Below are 24,899 nucleotides of genomic sequence, written 5' to 3'. Positions count from 1 at the left end.
ATATATTGCCTTAAACCCCGCAACATTACTATGAAATATTCGGCACTTATTTCAGAGTAGTTGTGCTGTTTGGTGGATATGGGGCATGATATGTTTGTTCCCTATAGAAACCATTCACAGTTTGGGCGATAGCAAGTTCTTTAGGATGCCGTGTTTATTATCAAGGAGGTTCCTGCTTGTAGGTCTTGCTTATTCAAGCTGTGCAACGACTGATCTCAATCGTCAACGAAATTGCCGCTTCAGTATCTGCTATTGATGCTGTAACTGAAATGTGACAACTATACACTGATGCCTGGCTCGCTTTAAATCTGTTACTGGCGCCCACTATTGAGGCCTGTCGTGTATTTGAGATTGTGGCACCGTTGTGATGTTGAACGGCGGCAGGGTGACCGGCGCTTGGTTTGGTGGTACTTTGCTGGGGGATGTCTGCTGCGTCAAAGATGGCTCAGGAATCCGTAGCATTGCTCTTGAACTACCAGGAGGATTTGGGACTTGTAGTGCCTACGCTGGTACAATTAGTGCATCCAACTGCTGCTCGGCGACTTGACATGTGTTCTTTGTAAATGTTCTGCTGTGCGGCTGTTCTGAATTTAGATGCTGCCCGATGAAGTGTACATTGACAATCTCGTTATCGTTTAATGATTTAGTGGCTCTATTAGGGAACTAGTGTATATAGAGTAGTTTTATTTGCTTAAAAAAGCCATGCCACGAATTCGTACCGGTCTTGGGGACTCTGCTGTGGATAAGACATCGGAAATTGTTTAGATGCTTGCCATTGTTGCGGCGCCAGTTTTTGGTTCGCCTGGTTAATGTAAGTGTGTCATAGGATGAAGGCAGAGTTCTGAGAAATCGGTGGCGCGGCTATTGAGTTCGAGGACTCTCGTGGTATTGAGTTCCGATACTGACACAGCAAATGAGGGAACAGCGCTGCGCATTGGTTTCAGCTTCAACGCTCAGCTGATCCATACGTCTGTGATGCAACTTTTCTACCAATACAAGCTATGAGATTGCTGGGCATAGAGAATGTGCTAATAGGTCTTCATATATGCACCGTCGAAAATAGAGGACTCAAACAAGAGAGGGAGACAGAAGTAGTGATGTGTGTGTTTACTGTCTGTTGAGTATGTTTTGTCCAATTTTGTCAGTGTATGATGTGGTTTTTGAGACGCCTCCATATAGCATATAGCAGGAACCGTTTTGTTTAAAATTGGTAAGAATTACGATAGCCTGAGCTACATCGCCGCCATGCCTGTAACACAGGACCTGTCATGCAAGCTTTATTTTACGCCTACCCCCCCCCCCCCTTCCTGCCCCAGGGTAAAGCTGTGCAGAGATTATACATTTCATTATTCTGGATTTTTCACTTCACGAAATCTGCGCATAATAATTTCTTGGATTTTTCTGTGTGACACTGAAGTTGACTCTTCACTGAATCAGGGATATTTTCTGTTGTGCCTGGAATTTTTAAAACTTTTCTACGACTAATAACTCAACTCACTTTTTGAACTATTTTACTGAAACATACCACCATTACTTGTGCAATAAATTAGAGCGGTTAAGTAACTAATTATCAATTCTTTACGCCACCCAATCGTTCTATGGCAAGGGCTTGGCGTCTATGGCATTACGCTGCTAACTACGAAATCGCCAATTCCACTGCCGGCCATATCCGCCGCGTTTCCCTTGGGAACGAAATGCAAAAACGCTCGTATATTTTGTGTATGTAGATATAGATGCAGGATAATGAACACCACGTGGTCAAAATTAATCTGGAGAGCACCACTACGGTTTGCCTATTAACCTTTCAACTGGCAGAATACGTAAGACTCGGTCTAGAAATATTTAACTTCTTTATTTATTCTTCATATGGCACAAATAGATACAAAATAAAAAAGTAAGCAAGTGTTACACGTTTGTAAAATGAGAAGGAGAAAGCCTACCAGCTGTGGAAGAAGACGACGAACGCTCGAGCAGTGGCACGAGTGCGTCTCTCCGACCACGCGACGTGTGCAATCAGGCACGCACTAGGCACACCTCTAGCAAGCCACAACCATGGAGCAACCGTTGCTTCAGGGCAGCGTGCTCGTCTCGCCCCGCGGAGGCCCGGGATCGATTTCAACCCAGACCAAAATTTACCAAAATTTATTTTCGAAGCCCCTAATTCAGTTTGTTTGCAGGAGCCTCCCTGAGAAATATGACGTCAATCCGAGCATTTTAGATCTGTTTTTACTCCTTGCGGTGCCGGCCATTTTTCGTCATGGTGCAGTTTCTCCAAGGTCACAGCAAAGTCACAGGCAAAGGCAACGCTAACATAGACACCTAAGACTTTCGCCTTAATATCAGGACATTTCCCTAGAAACTTAGCCAGATTCAGTAGGTCAACTATAGTGTTGAGCTACCAGTTAAAGGTGAAAGCACTGTTCAAGAAACACCACCTAGATAGCACAAGGCCTACACTACAGACTCCGATTCATGGCGTCATGTTGCCTGGCCGGATTACCCTAGAATCTAATGGGGGTGCTCCCGCGTTAGCAGCAGTGATTTTGACGTCACCGCTTTCTTCACGCCAGCATTGGCAATGGAAATTTCGGGCCAGATAGCATGACGTGATAGATCGGAGTGTGTAGGCCTGTGCTATCTAGATGGTGTTGGTTCAAGACTAATGCTTGGTACTTGCCTAGAAAAGCCAGCAGCGCACCGTTTTTTAGAGCTATAATAATCATGAAAAGACGCGAAAAAAAGATGCTTTACTGCTAAAGCGCTCAAACACATCGCATTGTGAACAGCTGAAACCAGAAGCGCCTCTGTGCCAAAGGTACCGGTGGCCTCTTTGGTACCTACAGTCTAGAGGGGAGCTGAACGTATAATATACCACTGCAGCTAGGCCACCCGGCGGAAAATTTGTCAGGCACTTCATTGAAGAATTTTGCAGCATTTTTGTTTAGAAGTTTTTGTTGTGCTCCATATTCTAGACTTTGCCATATCGAGGTTCCTATCTCATTTGTCGCACTCCATGTCTTGTTGCCGGTAACGGCAATCAATAAGAATTTTTCCATTTGTTATTGACGAATTCCCACTTTGCTTAGCCTACAGAAATAATTATACCGCGGTGGGGTAGATACGCCACCAAAATTAATCAATGGACATTTTTGCTGTCAACTGAGTGCTTTGGCGTGTAAGGATCTACATTTTGAAGAGCTGCGGTATCGCCACTTCAGTGAAGGTTTACCTGGCTCAGAAAGAGCTCACACGGCGCCAGGCTGCCCTCTATGTATGCCGCAAAATGGCATTTTCTTCACTGCTAAGTAGAGAAAGTATTGCAGGAGTTACTTGAAACTCGCAAACCGATGTTTTTTATGGAAGTGCGTGTCAGCTGCGCAAGACAGTTTCTTATTTGCCACAAAAATTATTTCAATAGTTCCATTGACATTTTCTATTGCGTGTGCACAGTTTTTCATAAATAATGTTCACCCGGAATGCATAAAAACACCAATCATGCACCGCCTGCCTGATTGGTAATTGCAAAACAACTTCGGCGAGATCTCCTCTATGCAGACGAAAATAAGAGGTGCCTGAAGCAAAGGAAACAATTTTTGCAGTGGCAAATATAGGACCAAAACATGCACTAAGAAGAAAGCTGCAACTCCGACAGGTTTAGTCACCAAAACATGTGGTGGTGCTCTCGGTGGACATTTTCCTCAATATCACTATTTTGCAGGTAACTAAAAGAAGGCAAATATAAAGTCACAGGCTAATCTTTTCATTTCTTTTGTTTTTGCAGTTGTTTTTGATACGGCAACAATGTTGTTGAGTTGCCAGTGGAAGGGGTAATCATATGATTTTAACGCATCAAACCCCATAATTCTTCTGATACACTTTAGGGTGAGTAATGTATTTCGCGGATTGGAGCGGCTGTTCTTTGAAAGACGTGTCCCCAGTGAAGAAATACTCAAGCTTGGATAGGTAAACGATTAACCATTACGAAAACAAACAAATTTAATGAAGGGATTGAGCTAGATTATTTTTAAACTGTTATTAAATTAATGATGGACACAAGGTGCGCCACCAGAAATATTTCTTTAGGAAAGAGAATTTTTTTACGTCTTCAATAGAAATTAAGAAAAAAACACTTGGCATACATTGTGTGAGCCTTCGATATAAGCAGATGGGAGAACCTGAGCTTGCACTTGAGAAACAGTATTCTTCGGGACAATAACATTTGATCGTAAATCAATGTGATATGTCATGGACTATAACAAAAGATGTTATTTTTGCTACGTGCTGCGGAACAGTCACAACAGAATCAGGCTGCAAAATAACCTGTACCTAGTGACAATTCCCATGAATCACTGCGCTAGGTGAGTTATGCCCCTGCGCGCCTCTTACCTGACACGGGCTGTATCTAGAAGCGCCCAAAATTGGCAGTTTCGCCCGAAAGGTTAAGCATCGATTGCGGTAGCAAATTAGTGGACAGCTATAAGATGTAAGGATAGTAGTTTTATCAGCTGTATAAACTTGTATACATAGGCATACTAACTAAATAAACAAGCAGGGTTTGAGGCACGCACAAGCAAAGATGAGCATATCTGACTCGATGAGCGCGGAGGGTAGCTGTCAAAACGCTGAAGTGAGGAAGCGTGGCAGCAGCCGCGAGCGAATGCGAGTGCAACTGCCACGCTTCCTCACAATGTGAGTGCTGCTGCCGCGAGTGCTGCGTCTTGCATAAGCGCGAACTAAGCCGCAAAAAATTGGAGGATGCTTAAGCTTCGGCCTAATGAGTGGAACGCGATAGCGTTATTGCGACCCGTTCGCCTCGAATTTTAGCAGCAAAGCTGTTCTAGCTAACCGTAAAAAATGGCGCCTGCTGTCGCAAAACCTCCCCGAGCTATGACGTCATTGCGTTGCCTAGCAACCACCTCGCGGAGCGGTGTGTGCCTCCCCTCATCTCTGTGCCAGGCACATGTTACCTTGACATGCGACGTTAAGGTGAGGAAAGGAGGGCATGCGCGTGGCGCAAGCAATGCTCGGGAGAGGGAAAAAGAAGATGAACGCGAGGTAGAGAAAGAAATTGTAGCAGCACCAACAAAGCAACGCGCAGAGCTGCTGACGACGCCGCCCGCGTTGCCTAGCCGCGCATGCACCGAAGCAGTAGCGATGACGTCACCTCGTGTTGCCTAGTAACCGCCGGCGCAGGTGCGAGGTCGCTTCGCCCGACGCAGACACGGCTCCCACCTGCTTGCCTGCGTTAGTGGCATGCCAGGAACGCTGTCGCTCGTAGGCGCCGACGCGTCCAGCGCTAGTCACTCGAAATGTCGCGAAAGGGAAAGTACCTCCGAAAGTGATCGCTCGAGAATACCTTCCCTACATGCATAGTTAAGTTAAAGCAAGTTAAGACCTAGAAGCAACCAAGTTAATACCAAGCAGTAGCAGCCAGTAAGACTTGAGGATTGACAGTTTCGCTGTGCCTAAGCTTTGCACGACCGAGTGCATACTTGCCTGTTCTTTTTCTTTATGAGTAGGCTTCAATGCAACCGCAACGTGGGAAAGCCAGCTTACAAAGACCAAGCTTACACCAATGCCCTAAAATCAGCTTCACCTTTAAACACAAATGCACTGCTGGGAAGACATTTTTACAGGGGAAATATAAGCCATCTAATATAACAATGCGAAGGCCCTAGGACATTTTTTTATTATTTTAATAATTGCTTGCTATTGCCCCGGGGCACGCGCATTTGCAAAATTTGGAGGACGCTTTCAGAGATCCCTGAATGCTTGTCAGGCTTCCCGGCAGGTACAGCTTTCTTGTTTTTCTACCTCAGCCTCTACGCGCCGCTACCGTTTTATGCTGCCGTGGAGGCGAGCACCATCTTGAAGGGTTATCGCAATTAACCTACCCGAGCGCGGCTAATGTTATGGTAGAAATGCTGGAATAGGGGTTTGTGTTTGAGTTTTCTCGTAACATAGTTATGTTTTCTCGTACATTGAAGTTACAATCCGAAGCTATCATGTCGTTAGGTTGTAGTTAAGCCGTACTTTATGATTTTTCTGACGAATTTTACTTTGGGTAAGGGGTAATCATATCATGATTTTAACGCATCAAACCCCATAATTCTTTTGATACACTTTAGGGTGAGTAATGTATTTCGCGGATTGGAGCTGCTGTTCTTTCTGACGAATTTTACTTTGGGAAGGGCTAATCATATCATGATTTTAACGCATCAAACCCCATAATTCTTTTGATACACTCTAGGGTGAGTAATGTATTTCGCGGATTGGAGCTGCTGTTCTTTCTGACGAATTTTACTTTGGGAAACGGTAATCATATCATGATTTTAACGCATCAAACCCCATAATTCTTTTGATACACTTTAGGGTAGTAATGTATTTCGCGGATTGGAGCTGCTGTTCTTTGAAAGACGTGTCCCCAGTGAAGAAATACTGAAGCTTGGATAGGTATACGATTAACCATTCCGAAAACAAACAAATTTAATGAAGAGATTGACCTAGATTATTTTTAAACTGTTATTAATTTAATGATGGACACAAGGTGTGCCACCAGAAATATTTCTTTAGGAAAGAGAATTTTTTTACGTCTTCAATAGAATTTCAATTCAATTTTTGTCCACTCATGCTTGCACCACGCAGAGGGCCTGTATGGTCGGGGTGGTTCGGGCAGAATATCTCCACCATGAACGGCGATTCCTACGCCGACGCTAGATTTTCTGCGACACGGGGCCCTTAACCCTATCGCGTAAAAGCGCAGTGTACGGCGGACTGTGTCTCCGACGTATATGGCTATCAAGATACAGCAGCCCGGGCGGACATTTGAGTTCCTGCTCCCACCGGCAGCAATAGTGCTTCTGTCAACTTTCATCTCTTCTTAGCGTACGATTTCTACATTTCAAAAAACTAGAAAAATATTCCTCATCATGTTTAGGAAAGTCCCCTTGTCTAATATCGGTTTTACAAGCACCAATTGTTTCATAAAACTAAAGTATCACTGATAATTTCCTGCAAGCACTTTCTTTTGGACAACTCGTTGGGTGGGCGGACAACTCGTGGTGCCATACCGCTGCTGTCAATTTTCGCAATACCACAACGGGGAACCTTATGCTCTTCACTAAAATGCACAGTTCTAATACGCATTGAAGAAGTGATCCATACATGCAAGGGACTGCGTTTGCTATATGACTCTCGATATTCGACCCATGCATGTAATCCTAGGACATTGCCTTGTACTCACAGTTTCAACCACTACACGCACTCGTTCGCAGTCATTCCTTAATATCACTGACATCAGTGATTTCTGAGAGTTTCTTTGCCTAACAAGGTTTATCATAAATTAAAGTTCTGCAGAATCACATACCGCCCTCTGCGCCGGTTTCTTTAGTTGCCTGGGAGTTTGGCGTGCTTATACCACCACCGATCACACACCCACGCATATTATTTTAGAACAAATCTCCCAGTTCTGGAAAATTAGCAGCGAATTAGTTCTAGGAACAGTGGACTCATCGTCTTCCTCTTGTGTGCTATGATAATATCCGTTCAGTGGAAAAGGCTGTTCCTTGAGATTCAAGGTTCAGTACGGTGTCCCCATGTATTACCTGATCAGTTTATGCACCCTGTGTATTAGCTGTTCACGGCACATAACTTACGTCTTCCTAATCACGCATTTTAACGTTATGGCGGGCACAAAAATGAGTTTTTGAAAGAATGTTCCAAAAATATGGGCAAAAATTTATTACTCGTGATGATATGCTCTTTATGGTAATGTGAATGCAGATAGGCAAACAGCAAATAGAATGCGTATAGGCAACTATCAGATAGGCAACATGACTTGCGCTGGAAGGAAGCAAAAGAAAAATGTTGGCAGCCTGCACTCGTGGTGCAAGGCTCGAGTAAACAGCTGAGCTGGTGATCTACCCAGCTTCTTCCAGGTTTTACTAGCCTTGGCTAAGTTTTGCTAGGAAATGCCAAGTGTTGCTAGGCACGGTATTCCAAATAAGCTCGCCGCTGACGCGTAGATTCTCGCTTGGCCGCGCTACGCGCTTCAAGACGAGCGGCTTCTTCTTCGGGTGTTAGGATCTTCTTTGGTCGTCCCATGTCAAGGCTACATGTATTCGCGACAGAGTCAACAAGAGTTCTGCCGCCACGCGGGGGCTCCGAGCTTTGTCTCCCCGGTGACGTCATGGCTAAGACGGGCCTCTGCCAAGCCACCACCAGAGGCGCCTGCTGCAATTACGGACGCCCCGCGCGTTCGGCGCGAAGGCCGGGAAACGCGGTAACGCGGACGACATCGGAAGCACCTCTGTGCGTTGACTCGTTGGTGCTGCTACAATTTCTTTCTCTCTCTCGCTCTCATTTTATGTTTGTCTCTCCCGAGCATAGCGCGTGCTGCGCGCTCGCTCTCCTTTCCTCTCCTTAACATTCCCTGTCGAGGCAACATGTGCACGGCACGGAGAGGAGGCGAAGCACACGCCGCTCCGCGAGGTGTTGCCTAGGCAACGCGCGTTGACGTCAGCGCTAGGAGCCGTTATTGTTCGAACTACGCGGCGCAACCAGGAGCTTAAACAGCTCCGATGTTAATAACTTGTTATCAAGATTGTTGTACTGCTCTATTTTACTCAACAAAAAGCACCCTGTTTAGTCAAAGATAAAGTCGGAGGTGTTCGCGGCACCATCAGGGAAATATCTGCGCAGGTGTCAGAATAAGTAAGTACACAGGACGCACTTTTGGATTACCGTTCAACGTAAAAAAAAAGGAACCTTCGTAGGCTAGATTTATTTTAGATATGCGTGCTCAAGATCTCACAGAGATGCCGGTATATTAACCTTAGAATGATTGTGTAAATCTAAGAAACATCGCTATTTCTTGGTTGTCTTCACGTCAAGTGTTGCCTTATCTTCTGAAGAAATTCCATAACCAGACAGTGCAGGTACCTGCAAAAGAAAATGATGGGCCCGTGTTTTAAACACTAAGATAAGAAAATACCACCGTGAGTAAACGCTACGCCATAAGAAAGCCGGTCGATTTTTTTACATATTATAAATTGTAACAAATGGCAGCCGTTAAGTGAATGTCACCAAAAGTATGTGCTCAGTTGAATTTCCGGCGCATTTCCAATTTCTATTTTTTGTACAGACCATGTTGTTATTGATACGTATTTATTACAGCACATTCTCGTACCCTTTGAACTGTCGTCATCAAGGGTACGAGGCTGACGCAGTCCTAGCACCTTAGAAGCAGACCATGCTTTTGAGAAAGTCTATTGCGGCTGAATTCATCCGCGAAACAGTCAGTTTTATAAAATGACATGGTTATGCAAAGCATTCTACAATTCACGTGGAATACAATTGTAGTTCGCGGCTGATCTAGGCGAAAATATGTGAACTTTTTGCGTAGCGTTTTCATTTCCACACACTTTACGTGGCCTGATCACTGTGTGAGTGACTGGTATAGTGCAATTCGCTCGCTGTGATTCGATTACTTACAGGGTCTTACATTTACACGGCGACAAATTGACCGTTTATTTACAAAAAAACTGGTAGATTTACAAATTATTTTGTGGCAGTAATTCATGGCATATGTAGCGATTCGAAACCAGAGTTATAAGCTAAAAACTTCCCGAGTAGTTGTCAAAAATTATTTGAAAATAGATTTTCAAAGAAAATTTAACTGTCATTCTCAAGATCTCACAGAGATGCTGAAATGGATGCCATAATTCTTGTCTCTACTAAATGCTGAGCTCTATATATGTATACTTCAGAAATTCATATAAACTGTCATTCGTCTTACCATTGGTTTTTGCATCGCTGGATGGACGGCGGTAGTCTGAGCCATCGCTGGAACATGCTTCGGCAACTCTGAAGATTTAATCCACGAAAGAAAAACAAATACTTTGTTTTATGCGCCAAACCTCCGAGTGACCCGTTTTTTACAAGTTGTGCTTATAAAAACGCACGATTAGAAGTTATGCAATAGTTTTCAAAGATTTCAAAAATGTATAGTTTTACTACTGCTGCATACTACTGCTACTGCTGCATGCTGCAGCCAGCAAGACTTGAAGATCGACAGTTGTCGACAGAACAGAAGAACAGAAGAACGACAGAACATCGTTTCGCTGTGCCTAAGCGTTGCACGGCCGAGTGCAAACTTGTCCATTTTTTCCGCACAGTACGCAAACATGTTTGCATTCCACCGCCATCAGAGAACCGTCACTGATAGCGCGAGACGAACTTGCCGTATCCTGCTTGGTAACAGTATGCTATTGCCTCTTTGTCACAGCGGCGGGAAGGGCTCGCCGCTGAAAGCAATGTAAGAGAGTTATGGACTATAAAAGCTGCGTCTCTTGACGAAAACAATATTTATTAGGGCCAACCATGTTTTCTGGAACCGCGTGCGTTTAGATATTCCTATGAAAAGTTGCGGGATCTTGAGCGGACTGTGTCAAACGATATTAATGGTATCTTTCCCAATTTTTTATGCAAGTTTTGAACGCCCGCGTTTGGCGCTCATGGGTTCTTAGTTCTGCCTCCTTCGTGAAATAGGTATGCTACTAACATACCCTTTTGAATCCACAATAAATTCCCCGCTATCTGGCTTCCGCGTGTTGTTAAGAAAAAAAGTGTCGCCGTTTTAACTGCAAAGGTCACAATGCAAAGGTCACATAGGTCACATTCTGACTCGCCTGTTCCAAGGTGCTGTCCTACAAGGCCTGTGCCTGTTGATGTAGCCGAAAGTGAGGGAGCCGGTAGATGACCCGCACTTGATCCGGAATGGAGTTTTGAGCCTGAGGCTTGAGCGCTGCCCGCCGTGACAGTTGCTATTTGCTGATGTGCTGCGCCTGCATTGAATACATTCTATCCTAAGAGCTAAAGTTCGCCATTGCACATAAAAACAGATAACCCTGCAAGGCATGAAGGAATTCATATTGAACAATAACGGAATCAACTTTAAAAACCTTGTCCTTCGTAACTTCTGTTGGCCATTATCCAGCTGGCTTCAATTATATACACGTAACGTCACAATTTCTTGCCGTCAATATTTACAAACACCTCTGGCGCAAGAACAATTATCTGAAAACGGGCTGTATTAAAAGTCATCACATGAACTTCCATAAGTGTACCGGAGCTTTTTTTTTTCTTTTACGTGCACGCGTATATGCTCCGTCTGTCATATCGGTGAAATTTGTCGCCGTAAGGGAAGCCAGCGCCAGAGGAGGAAGGCGCCTGTAGGTGGAGAAGATAACCGCCCGCTGGGGACAGTACGGAGGAGCGCGCTGTGCGCGCGGCAAGGCAACGCCACCTAGAGGAACGTCTAGGTAGCGTAGAGCGAAGCGTGGAAGAACAGAAGCGAAGCGTCGCGGACGAGGAGGGTAGGCGCAGGCGTGCTTAGTGGACCCACTCTGGCAGTTGGTAGGGTTTTGTGTGCGCTATGGACGTACTGGATTCGTCGCGTCATAACATCGTCCCCGAGCGCCGTATGCTTTATGGGGTGCGAGTGAAAGCGTGCGACGGTGAGCCGCCGATCTCGCGCGCACAAGGGAGGGAAGCGAGGAGGAAGCCGCCATTTTCCGTCCCACGCAGGGCACCGGGGGGAGAGGAGAGGGGGAGGCATTCTAATTTGGCGGCTGTTGCGTATGGCGCCGCTACGCGAGCTCTATCTTGAAAGTGATCTACGATGCGGGCAGCGCCTAAGCGTCTAGGCGCACCTGGGACCCTTAGCTTCGTCTATGCTATAGTACCCATACGCTTGCGCGTCACCTGCGTTCACGAAGTGAAACGTCACTGTAACTTTTTATTGTGCTTGTGGCTCTCATACATTAGTGCGCTCCTGCCCAAGGAGCCAAATTAGCACACCACAATTTTTCTGTTGTCAGCCAGCGCCAGTTGGGAACCCCGTTACAGCACCTTGCCATTTCCGTGGATTTAGAAATCTCGTCGATGTTCGCGTGCTGCACTTTCCCGATGTTCCAGGAGACTCAATCACGCAGACAAGACCACATTTGATTCCGATCGGTAGGTTGGGATTTGTTATTGACGTCTACTGATGTTCTCCAAGTTAGTTTTGTATACGTATTTTTCGTGGGTTGGGTGCGAAGATTGGCTGCACATCGAAAAACACAAAAAATTTAGCAGAACCAATCTCACGAAGAGTATCTGTGAGGCGTGTATGCAGCCCGGCTGCTCCCTCGCACTTGCCTCAGTACACGCGGCGCCATCTAGCGCCGGCCTAATGAAGTCCCTGCGTAGAGCGTTTATGAACATAGGCTCAAACAGGATTGTCTCAGTGTATATGGCGTAAATTAGCCTCCACCCAGCAGAAAATATATTTAAATGACTGTTTTTGCCACTGAAGAGCGGCCCATACCCAGTTACATTTAGCTCGTGACACAAGTCGGCGTAAAAGATGTTCATTGAAGAGTGGTATATAGCTTCTGGCGCTTACGCCGCGTCAAAACAGACATCAAGAGGTTATTTAAAATGTGATACATACCTTGTTTCCCATACCACTCGACCCAAGTTGGAGTGAAAGAAGCTAATTGAACAGTTACTCATAAGCACTGATACTTACATAGCAACCAAATTTGGCGTGAAACAGGTCAGCTGATGGGGTTGAAGCACGCCACATACAATCTGGTACATGGTCAGTTACCTAGGTTGGGCTCAAAAAAGATTATTTGAAGCGTGGAACATACCTAGTGGATTATACCCAATGGCCCGAGTTGGCGGAAGGCTCAGTGGAGTCAGGTTTAGTAGACCAAGTGGGAGATACCCAGTGCACAAACATAGCATCAAAAGGGTTTATTGAAGAGTGGGACATACCTATTGTAGCATATTCAGGGATCCATGTTGGACCGACGGCTGGTTTCGAACTTGTTTCCTGAACACAGCAGGTGGATCAACTACCCACTCCCGGTGACGCATGTTGGTGGGAGCAACGTTAGCGAGATCGATAGACCGACACATAGATAGATAGTCCCTGGCAGCATACATATTGAAAATCAGGAAGGCACAGCGCCTTAGGAACAGCGGCTGAACGCGAAAGCCTGAAAACCTACCGGCGACGCTCGACGCCCTTCACAACTGCTATGAGAGTACGCTAGGCCACTTAACACCTTTACGCCAACCTAAACGTAGTGTCTCCAATTACTACCCCTACAGAAAGCTGCTGCGCGAACTATTGAGCTTTCATGTTGCTTTACAGCTTTCTCCTTGACACTTTTCATCTAATTATGCTATTCGAGAAGTTTATCAATAATTATCATCATCATCAGCGTATATTTATGTCCACTGCAGGACAAAAGCCTCTCCCTGCGATCTCCAGTTACCCCTGTCTTGGGATAGCAGATTCCAGCTTGTGCCTGCAAACTTCTTCACCTCACCCAGTTTTCTGCCGTCCTCGACTGCGCTTCCCTTCTCTTCGCGTCCATTCTGTAGCTATAATGGTCCACCTGTTATCCCTCCTACGCAATAAATAGCCTGACCAGCTCAATTTTAACCGCGGAGCTGTTTAAGCTCTTGGTTAGGCCGCGTCGTGCCAAAAAACTGTGGGCCGATCCTTGAGGCAGTGCAGAAAGGGTCCAAGCGCAATGGCACATACCTCTGTGAACTAGCGAAGATGTTTAAGCTCGAGGATCGTCCGTCGCGTGTACGCCTTAAAACTTCCACCTTGTGATGACGTCACCATGCGTCTCCCCAGCAACGCTTTGCCCCAGCTGCGCCGAATGCGCCGAGATTCGCCACAGCTGCGTGAGCCGTGACGTCAACGCGCGCACCGCATCACTTCGCGTTAGCTTTGCCGAGCCATGGTATGCGGAGTGGTAGCCGCGGCTCCGCAGACACAGAGCTAAGCCATGACCTCACTGCGCCGAACCACGGAAATGTAGCTCCCCATCGCCGCCGCGGCGACACCAAAGCCCAGCCGTCTCCGCGCCGAGCACAACGCCGCGAAAATGTGGCGGGCGAAGAATAGCGTCACTTCCGAAGCAGAGGAAGCGCAGCGCGAAAGCCGCCGCGCCGCTACTCGAGAGCGAGTGAAACGTCTTCGGTCCGATCATCATCATCATTTATTAACCCTTAAAGACCCTTAACAGGGACATTACATAAGGGGGGGACAGTATTGAAATGACAAATAATGGAGCGAATGTTATTTAACAAAGAGCCAACTACGTTACAAATACAGAGCGCACACACAAAATTTTTTTGTCATTTTGTTCACTTATAATGAAGTACAGTAATGAGCAGTGAAAAACACAAGGCAAGAAAAAAAACGATCAAACACAAGGATGGGATGGAGCAAGTAATTAGGAATAAGCTAACAAATGAATAGATACTTTATAATAAGAGGGTGACACAAAACCGGACAATCAAATACAAGTCAAAGTGTGCAAAGCAATATGGAAATCAATATCTTCTATTGGACAACGTCTGTAACATAAATGGTGCGAGAAAACAAAGAATGCGTAGTTCAAGTTATTAAACAAAGAGTGTAGTTAAGGACTGCCTGAATTTTTCTGGATTTCTCCCAAGAGCAACTGCTTCGGGAAGGCAATTCCAGTCTTCAATGGCTGCGGGAAGAAATGATTTGTTGAATGCAACAGTCGAACCATGAAGGCGTTGGACGCTGTTGGAGTTGAACAGGCGGCGAGAAGTTCGAGCGGGTGACAGTAACAGTGTACCATGCAGGTGGGAAAAGTTGTGATATAGCTTATGGAACAGACTGAGTCGTGAGATTCTGCGTCTTACTGCTAAAGGGGGTAGTTCAAGAGATGATTTGATGTGCGTTACGCTGGCGTGTGTATTATAGTTTGATGAAATAAATCGGGCAGCACGATTTTGCACCGACTCGAGAGAGGTAATTAAATAATCTTGGTAGGGGCTCCAAATGGGAGAAGCATACTCGAGTTTGCTCCTAACGAAGGTTTCATAGGCTATTTTTCTAATTTCCGGGGGGGACAGACGTAGTGTTCTTTTTAAGTAGCCCAGTGACCTTGAGGTATCAGTTACAACACTCGAGATGTGCTCTGACCATGTCAGTTTAGTGTTAATGAGGACGCCTAGGTATCGGTACGAGCTAGCATGTGATAGAGCTGTAGAATTAAGGGAGTACTGAAAGATCAGATTAGTTTTTTTGCGTGAAACAACCATGCATTTGCACTTCGAGGTATTAGGCTCCATCAACCAGCGCGAGCACCACGTTTCGATTAGGTTGAGGTCGCGTTGTAATAATGATTGATCATTACTGTTTGAGATTCGACGATATACAACGCAATCATCCGCAAAGAGGCGAATAGATGACGTTATTCCAGATGGCAAGTCATTTATGAAGATAAGAAAGAGAAGCGGGCCAAGAACTGATCCCTGAGGGACGCCGGGTACTACTTGTGCGGCTGTTGATAGCTTACCGCCAATGACTGTGAACTGAGATCGTGCTGTTAGAAAACTTTTGATCCATGACAAGGTAAGCGGGTCAAGATTAAGACAACTGAGTTTGGCCATGAGACGACGATGAGCTACGCGATCAAATGCCTTTGAAAAATCAATGTAAATAACATCGGTCTGAAAAGACGAATCCAAGTTCGAGTTCAGGTCTGTAGTGAATTCGAATAATTGTGTTTCACATGATAATCCGGGGAGGAAGCCGCGCTGCTTGCGGAAAAAGAAGGAATTATTATCGAGATGACTGGCGACGTGGGAATATATGATGTGTTCCATTAGTTTACATGGAACACATGTACAGAGCCGCTGGTTACAGAGTTACATGGTTACAGAGCCGCTGAAGCGGCGGCTAAACGTCGAGTTACGAACCCGCGAAGCCGAGAAAAAGCGTATGATTGTCCACAAGCCTCCAGATACTTTAATGACCGAGTTTTCGTTGCTCCTTGCGCTGTCGATGATTCCGGGGTGATCTTGCGCAAAACGTGGCCGAGTCTCAAAGCATAGCCTCGCAAAAACTTGGCCGAAGCGAGATAAAGCAAGGTGGAGTCACTAGGTTCGCTGTTTGGCCAGTTTTCGCACCACTAGTGTGAAGCGGTCCCTACTATTTTTTAACAGCGAAGATGTTTAAGCTGGATGTAGTCTGGTGTTGTACGCAAAGAAACTCCTCCGCCTGACGATGAGGTCACCGCCGCCGCCAATCGCTCTGACTCTGCCAATGATGGTGATTATGATTTATTGGCATCCCCTTTGAAACGGGGTGGCGACAAATAGTCACCTAGCCTGCTTGATTTAATCAGGTACACTATACTTGTGTTTTATCTAGCATTTTTGCATACCTCTCAGTATTATCATTTTTCAAAAATTTACCTTGTACCGCTACCTAATATTTTAAGAGATCAGGTCGTACCCATCTTTCCCTGCTTCTTTTCCACCAGTACTCTAATCGTTTCTTGCTGATCTCTATACGGCTGATCTGTTGATATTTCCTTCCACTTTAAACCCAAGCGCTTCTGGGAGTTGCACGTTACCTACGGTTCTCGCTGGGTGGATCCCGTCGCATTCCATTAGGATGTGCTGAGTGGTCTCTGGATCTTTAGCGCAGCATACGCATGCCTCATCTACTTCCAAATAATTCTTCCGGTATGTTTTGGTCCTTGGGCAACTGGCTCGAGCTTCAAATAGCAAGGCACTGCTTTTTGTGTTATCGTACAAATTTACTCTTCTGATTTCTTTCTTCTGATTCTTGTAAATCTCCGTTCTCCTTTTGTTTCCATTCTTTGCATCCAATTCACGGTCTCTATTTCTCTCACTTTCTTTCTGATGACCCCTGGTTGTCTATTTACAGTTTCGATTATCCTGTACTTGGTTGCCAACTTCATTGACCTCTTCCTCCATTCTGTGTGCACGCTTTTCCTGTAGAGATATTTGTGCACTTTAGCCGCCCATTTATTTTCATCCATGTTCCTGAGCCTTTCTTCAAAACTAACTTTTCTCTGTGCTTCTCTGACTTCAAAAGATGCCCAACCCATGTCACCCTGCACTGCCTCATTTGTGGTATTACCGTGGGCTCCCAAAGCCAACCGGCCTACTGATCTTTGTTTAACTTCCAAACCAGACAAGATATCCGATTTTAAGCATATAATGGCATTTGCGAATGTTAGCGCTGGCACCATTACTCCTTTCCAGATTCCACGCACCACCTCATACTTATTGTGGCCCCACAGTGATCTGTGTTTCATAATTGCTGCATTCCGCTTCATTTATTTTAAGAGTATCTTGGTGGTTGCTTGAGTAATTCTTTCCTTCGTTTATATGTACGCCGAGGTACTTATATTGCTTCACTACCACGAAGTTACTCGTCTCTTCATTAAAGATCATAACTCCTGATTTCTTTGTGCTAAACTTAAGGCCTAGATTTGTAGCTGCATTCCCGCAGATATTCGCAAGTATCTGTATATATTTTTTATCGTCCGCTAGTAGCACAATGTCGTCTGCGTACATCAGTCCAGATGCGCATCGTTTCACGCTGATCCCCAATGTGCACACGGTGGCGTGTTAAAGACCTACACCCGCCTTAGGCTCCGGTATTACTGGCCTGGCATGTACAAGTTCGTTCGGAAGTACGTCCGCTGCTGCCTCGACTGCCAGCGCCGAAAGTCGGCCCCTACTTCCACGGCCGCACCCTTACAGCCGCTTCCTTGCCCATCCCGTCCTTTTGATCGGGTCGGAATCGACCTTTACGGCCCGCTTCCTTGTACTGGTGCTGGCAACCACTGGATTATCGTTGCAGTGGATCACCTCACACGCTATGCAGAAACCGCTCCACTTCCATCTGCAACTGCCCAAGATGTTGCATCCTTCATACTGCGGCATTTTGTTCTTCGTCACGGAGCCCCTCGGGAACTTCTCAGTGATCGAGGCCGCGCATTTCTATCTGAAGTCGTGACGTCGCTTCTGAAGGAGTGTCACATCATCCACAGGACCACTAGCGCGTACCATCCACAGACGAACGGGCTGACGGAGCGTTTCAACCGTACTCTTGGCGACATGCTCGCATTTGTCCATTACGCATTAAGGATAAATCAAAACCTAATTCGCTGCTTTCCAGTCGTCTTTCTATACCATTGACGTAAAGCGTGAACAACAATGGTGACAGAGGGCATCCTTGCTTCAATCCTTGGTGAATTCCCACCCTTTCATTTCCTTTTAGACCTTACCATACCACTTGTACTTGGTTGTCTCTATATATCTCCCTCAGCAGCTCCACGAAATCATCATCTATGCCTTCGTATTGATGAATATCCCACAACAATTCCCTGTCTACGTTGTCATAAGCTCCTTTAATATCTATAAATGCTATCCATAAAGGTCTTTTCTGAGCTACTGAAATCTCTATGCACTGAGTACAAACATATTGTCTTCTAAGAGTCTGCCTGGCCTGAACCCATTCTGTAGTTCCCCCAATACATCGTTTTTCTCCACCCACTTCGACAGTTCCAATTTTATGGCTTGCATTGCCATTCTATATATCACCGACGTTACTGTAACTGGCCTGTACGAGCTCGTCTTATCCTTATCTCCTTTGCCCTTGTAGATGAGATTCCTCTTGCTTTCACGCCATCCAACGGCAATTTTCTTTGTTCTAATCACTTGCTCTATGCCATTAGTCAGCAGTGCCTTGCTTTTTGGACCGAGGTTTTTGATTAGCTGTATAGGGATTTCATCGGGACCTGCTGCCTTGTTGTTCGGGACATTTTCTGCTGCCTTTTTCCAATAAAAGCTTTCCATGCTAAATTATGATCTCTCTGGCCTCTCTGCTGTTGCTGGATCTGTTGTCTGGACTACGCTTGTTCTCGTGCCGAAGTTATCCCTAATAACGTCTGTGATGTACCGCATCGCATCATCTCCTTCGTAGATGTTATCGTCTTCATCCCTTATAGCCTTTTGCGAGTTTTTAGTTGGAGCTCCGAGTGCTTTTATATGGTTCCAGAATCTTTTTGGAGCGCCTTTGTCTCTTTTGTGAATGTTATGCACCGAACGTTCACTTGCGCATTTAATTTTCTCTTGCACGAGCTCACTCGCAACCCTTTTCTTTTCTCGGTATGTATTCCATCTAAGGAGCACCTCTTCTTCTTGTAATCCCAACTTTTTGGCTTCTCGATGAGCCCTAGATGATGAGCCCTCCGCTGCTCCCGCCACAGCGCCACCTAGCGACGGCTTGCCTAACCTCCGCAGCAACGCCACTCGCTCCTCCATCGTAGCTTTTCCTCACAGTCGCGCGGGGGCGATGCTAGGCAATGACGTCACTACAAAGTATAGCAGCTCCGCGTCGCCGAGGTGCGGCGACACACATTGACTCGTTAGTTTGCGCCGAGTGCGTGGGTCATTCGAAGAAGATCGTCACGACCGAAGAAGAGGAGGAGCGGTGGCAAAGGCGCTGCGCTGCCACTCCAGAGCCACTCTAAAGACTTCGCTCCGATCCAGAGTTTCGTACGAGGGGCACAACGATCATTTTCTCTTTCTCTCGCCTATAGCAAGTTGTGTTACAATTGTTAGTAGAACGCAATCATATGGTTCCCATAAATGCATGTTCTGCAAGCGTGGTTGTAAAGCCTAGTGGTTATGACACTCGCCAAGAAAGTTAAAAAGGCCGAGTTAAAGCTAAGGGAGAACCAAGTTAAAGCTAGGGAAGGACCACCACCTTCGCTGTTTGCTCAGACTTCGTACCACTAGTGTGAAACTGACCCCATTTTTTTCTCTTAATGTAAGTTAGAATATAAGCAATCCACAACACTCTCTTCCAGTCTCTTAACGTTAGGCCTAACATGTTCCATCGTTCTTTGTGCGGTCCTTAACTTGTACTCGAGCTTCTTTGTTAAGCTCCAATTTCTGCCCCATATCTTAGCACCGGTAGAATGCAATGGTTTTACACTTTTCTTTTCAGCGACAGTGGTATGCTCCAAGTCAGAACTTGGCAGTGTCTGCCGTATGCACTCAAACCCAATTTTATTCTTCTGTAAACTTCCTTCTCATGATGAGGGTCTCCTGTGAGTAATTGACCTAGATAAACGTACTCCTTTACAGACTCTGGAGGCTGGCTGGCGATCCTGAATTCATGATCTCTTGCCAGGCTATTGAGCATTATCTTTGTATAATGCGTACGATTCTTCAACCCCACTCTTACGCATTCTCGGTTAGGGTCCTCAATGATTTGCTGTAATTCGTCCCCATTGTTTCTGAATACGACAATGACATCTGCAAACCGAAGGTTGCTGAGATATTCGCCGTTGATCCACACTCCTAAGCCTCGCCAGTCTATGAACTTGAATACTTTTAATAAGCATCCAGTGAACAGCATTGGAGATATTATGTCTCCTTGCCTAACCCTTTTCTTGATAGGTAACTTTCTACTTTTCTTGTAGAGAACCATGGGAGCTGTGGAATCTTTGTAGGCATTTGCTATGATATTTACGTATGCCTAATGTACTGCTTGATTACGCAATGCCTATATGACTGCTGGTATCTCTACTAGATCAAATGGATTTCCATAATCAATGCAAGCCATATAGATTGATCAGATATAGATTAGAGCACTACACGGGCCGATTAGAGCACTAAACGGGCCCGGTCCGGGCCTGTTTTCACTTTGGGATGCCCGCCCGAGCCCGACCAAACTTTTATGGCGAGACCCGGGCCCGGCCAGGGCCCGAAGATAATCTACGTTACCCGCCCGGCCCGGCCCACCGCCCATTTACCTTAGGCCCGAACACGGCCCGAGCCCGGCTCGAAACCGGCCCGAACCCAGCCCGAGACCGAAAAAGATCACCGAGCGGCATTAAAAAATAAAATGAAGAAGAGACTGAAAAGAATTTAATCTTAAGGCATAAATACATGTCATATGCATATATGAACACCATTTGGGCGGTCTGAACGCAAATTGCAGCGTGCGAAGTAGTACGAATGACCCTGCCGAGCAGTATCGCCAGCAGTTTCCAGCGGTGCGACCTTGATGCGGCCCAATCCAATTCTATCACAGTGCCGCCACAGTATTTTCCCATGTGGGGCGCCCCACTGCAAAGCATGCGCCGTCCCAGCCGGGCGTCCCACTCAACCGTATTCTAGTACACCATAGCCGAAGGGCAGCCACGACCGGTCGTTACCGCAGTGCATGGATGGAGTAAATGGAGAAAGAAAGCTTCTCGTTCGTCCATGGTGCAGCGTAATGCGCTGCTGCTAGGCGGCCGATTCTGAACATGCGTGCAAACATGGATGGACGCAGTGCCATATTTCAGCCGCAGTGACGAATTATCTTATCTTACCAGTCATAGTTTTACCAATGCGCCTTTGAACAATAAGCAAGTCGCGAACGCGCTGGCACCGCGCTGAAAGCATTAATTACATTGATTTAGGTAAGGAATACAATGGCATCCTTTGGGTAGAGGTGACTTCGGTCTTTCTGAAGCTTTACGTTGTGTTAAAACCGCGCAAAACAGGACGGAAGAAGAAAAAGGAAGTACACAGGAGTAGCAATGTTAGCTTCCAGCTGCGTGGGGGCAACAGGTTTTTTAAAGTCGACACGCGCGTGGATAACTCGCTGCACGTTACATGCACACTGCCAGAAAGTCCGAGACCGGCCCAGGCCCGCATTAGAATACCCGAGCCCGGCCCGGCCCCGGGTTAAAAAGCACATGCCGTGCCCGAGCCCGGCCCGAGCCCGTGAAAAAACTACCCTACCCGGCCAGGCCCAGCACACGGGCCGGGCCGGGCCGGGCCCGGGCTTTCGGGTAAGCCCGAGCCCATGCAGTGCTCTAATATAGATATAGGTATAGTTGATCAATAATGAAGAGTAATTAGGCGGAATGCAAATAAATTTTCTAAGGATCTCCAAGCGACGGAAAGCAACATCACCTTGGTTCTGTCCAGCTACGTGGCGATTGCATATTTTTAAAGTTTGGCTTAAGTTACGTGGGGCGACCTGTATACAGCACATATTATACATTTTGCAAAGTCACTGCAGAAATTACATAGGGATCGCCGCTTACCTAATGCTGCTTGACGCGTTAAAAGGTCCGGCGCAGATTGGCCATGTTGATGGATCGACTGCGTGCTAGTATTGCCGGAACCTTGCGTACTGGCCAGCAGTGAACTTGTGGACAGTTGTGCTGCGACAGCATAATTAGGATTCTTTTTCTTGTAAACACACACGCATGATAGGCAGCTCAACACAAACAAAAACACAAACACAACACAAAAAAACATAAGCATATTTGCCTTTTTGTGAGCTGCCCTAATCGGTTTACGTCTGAACAAATGTGTGCTATCTATATGTCTGATTTATTTCGAATAGAGTTAACGTTACTTTATCAACTCTATGCTGTAAGCAAATTTCTGACTCACCTGCTCCTTGTCGGTGCCCTGAAGGGCTTGTGGCAGTGGATTGAACCAAACTTGACTGAGGTGGTTGATTAGGCGCATGTGGTACTGAAAGACTTATATGGCCAGAGGTGTTGGTACTGCTCCCGAGGACTGCAGACACTTGCTGGTCAGCTGCGCCTGCACAAAAGACATCCTTTGGTGATACATAAAATTCACCAATTACATTGCGGAGTCGAATACACAAAGCTTGTCGTGTATAAGTTATGTTTGCCTGTAACCTACGAACTTCGCAAACTATATGCTCAACATCACGATTGGTTGTCCCTATAGCTCTTATGGACAGTCCCAAGGTAAACACCCTTTTATGAATACACGCCACAAGTCATATTCCTCGTGAAAGAAAACGTAACGCACGCAACCTAAATTCGCATTGTAAGAAGCAGTATTCCAACCAATATTTCAAGCTGGCTAAAAATGATGGCAGGCTAAAAATACATGCAGGTTGTGTGGAGTTTACGTGATTCATTGTTAACGTTTATCGCGTACAAGACTGGAAGGACGTATGTACGGACGTACCCCAAAAAAGTCTACGATGTAAAATGCATGCGTGTCACCGATTGGCATGGTGTAATATTGAGGTTTTGGTAAGAAAAATTTAGGACTTCGAAAATCGTAGGTAAAATTTTTGGCTATGGTTCAGCGAAGCGTTGTGGAAAATCTCAAACGTTATCAAGGAGTCTTTATCTGCTACCGCGGTTTACTTCTGATTTAATCAACCCTCCTCCTCTTTGATAAGTACAGCATCATGGCAGGTTGTTACCCATGGTTAGACAATGCCAATCAGAGACGCTTTTACAGCATTTTACAGCTTCTGTTGATCTCGGAATCTCGCCGATGTGTGACCATTGTACTTTGAGAACGTTGCAGATGACTGCTCAAAAGAAAAAAAAAACACAGAGCCCGTCCACTACTGTGCAGATGGAAGCCAGCGAAGCTTTGACTATGGTGGGTCTGCTGTAAAGAATATTGCCCCCCCCACGATGAGAATGGGCGTATCGTCGTTGGGCATCACCTGACAGAATATGTCTATTATGAGCGTTCCGTTTGAGAAACTCGCGTTGAAAGCTGGATATCGCTCCGGGGATGTTGGCTCTAGCGTTGCCGAGGCGTGCACCACCATTGTCGGTTTCCTGGAGGGCAAGACGGCGCTGACGTTTGGTCTCAACTTGGCGGCCCCGCAACTCCTGTTTGGCGGCTCTTCGCTGACGTTTGGCCTCAACATCGCACTCCCTCAAGTCGGGGTCCATGGCTGTTCGACATTTCACCTGGGCTTCCGAAGCGCTCACGCTACAACCGGCACGTCGACGACAAGCCCTTTCCCGAGCGCGTTCGCGGCGCCGTTGCTCAAACACGTTAGGACGTGTCGTCAGTTGCTCATGAATGGCTCATACCTTTAAGCCATGGCGCATACCCCCGTAAACGCGGCCTCCCCATTACGACGACAGAAGAGAAGTGAAAGTCTACGCTGGAATGATTAGCGGCAACGCAGCCAGCTGTGCAAGCAGGCGACCACGACGAACGCGGGAGCAGTGGCACGAGGGCGTGCCGAGCACTAGCGCCAACTTCACTCTCTCCAAGCTCACGCTCTACCAGCACGGCGATGCTACGCATGAGAACGAGACTAGTCTAGCGAGCCTTTAACAGTTCCGCTGTAAAAATATGGAGAGAAAATTATGCCAAAATCACTGTTATTGAAATACAAATTTATTGGGTGGTGGTGTGTACCGCTTTTTGAGTTTTCTTTTCCGGCAATTAGAGTGGCTGAGACTTACCGATAGGGAGCGAACAATAACTGCACAATTGAATACATTTGCAGAATTATCTCAAAGTCACTGCTGTATAACTAACCTGATCTGAGTGGGAGACAGTGAACATCAGCTATTTTGCAACGCACAAGACTACAAAAAATGATGAGGATCCCTATGCAATTCTTATGATGTGTAAATGCGAGAGAATTGCCTGTCGCTGAGCGTGTCGCTGAGTCATGTGGCGGAGTTCAGTGTTGTGGTGAAATGTTGCTGAGTTCAGTCCTGCTGCATTATGTTTACGAGTGTAACATTGCTGCTTATCAGGCCGCCGGCCACATTGCGGTCTCTAAGTTGAGTTTTATTTGCGGATTTCTCTTTAGAGTAGTGTTTCACGCAAATTGCGCTGAGTGTCCTTTCTCGATTACACTACTTTTCAGCGCGATGACACAATTTTTCTGAGCGATGACAGCACTTTTCCGAACGGCAGCTTGTCGACAGTACGTTTCTACATCGGGTTCGTGGTGAACGTTGCTTCGCTGCAGCAGCTCGATTCGCACGTTTCGCTGTGTGTCGATGGTGTGGTACCTCGTCGGCAGTGAAATGATGATGTAGACGCGGGTGATTCGATTTCGGACGATGAAGACTGCATAGCGCCGACAGTGGCGCCACTGCTGTCATGCGCGATCCAGTGAATTGCACACCAGGTAGCGCCCAAGCACGTGCACAACCGCGAAGATATTCCCCCACTGCCGCCTGTTGCAACGGTAGCGCAAT

The 24,899-nt window shown here is 46.3% G+C and overlaps 2 long non-coding RNA genes across 2 annotated transcripts; both read right to left on the bottom strand.

Moving 5' to 3' along the window:
- Positions 1-8,763: 8,763 nt before the first annotated feature.
- LOC125940376 (uncharacterized) lies at positions 8,764-9,867 on the bottom strand. Its single transcript, XR_007463598.1, has 2 exons — positions 9,797-9,867; positions 8,764-8,940 (listed from the first exon to the last, which is right to left on the bottom strand). It is a non-coding gene; the product is annotated as an uncharacterized LOC125940376 (long non-coding RNA).
- Positions 9,868-10,671: 804 nt separating this feature from the next.
- Positions 10,672-22,491, bottom strand: LOC125940375 (uncharacterized). Its single transcript, XR_007463597.1, has 3 exons — positions 22,339-22,491; positions 21,984-22,103; positions 10,672-10,844 (listed from the first exon to the last, which is right to left on the bottom strand). It is a non-coding gene; the product is annotated as an uncharacterized LOC125940375 (long non-coding RNA).
- Positions 22,492-24,899: the final 2,408 nt, after the last annotated feature.

Source organism: Dermacentor silvarum, chromosome 9 (genome assembly GCF_013339745.2).
Source record: "Dermacentor silvarum isolate Dsil-2018 chromosome 9, BIME_Dsil_1.4, whole genome shotgun sequence".
Lineage (NCBI taxonomy): Eukaryota > Metazoa > Arthropoda > Arachnida > Ixodida > Ixodidae > Dermacentor > Dermacentor silvarum.
Note: the sequence above shows the minus strand (reverse complement) of the source record. Positions and strands in the feature narration are given on the sequence as shown.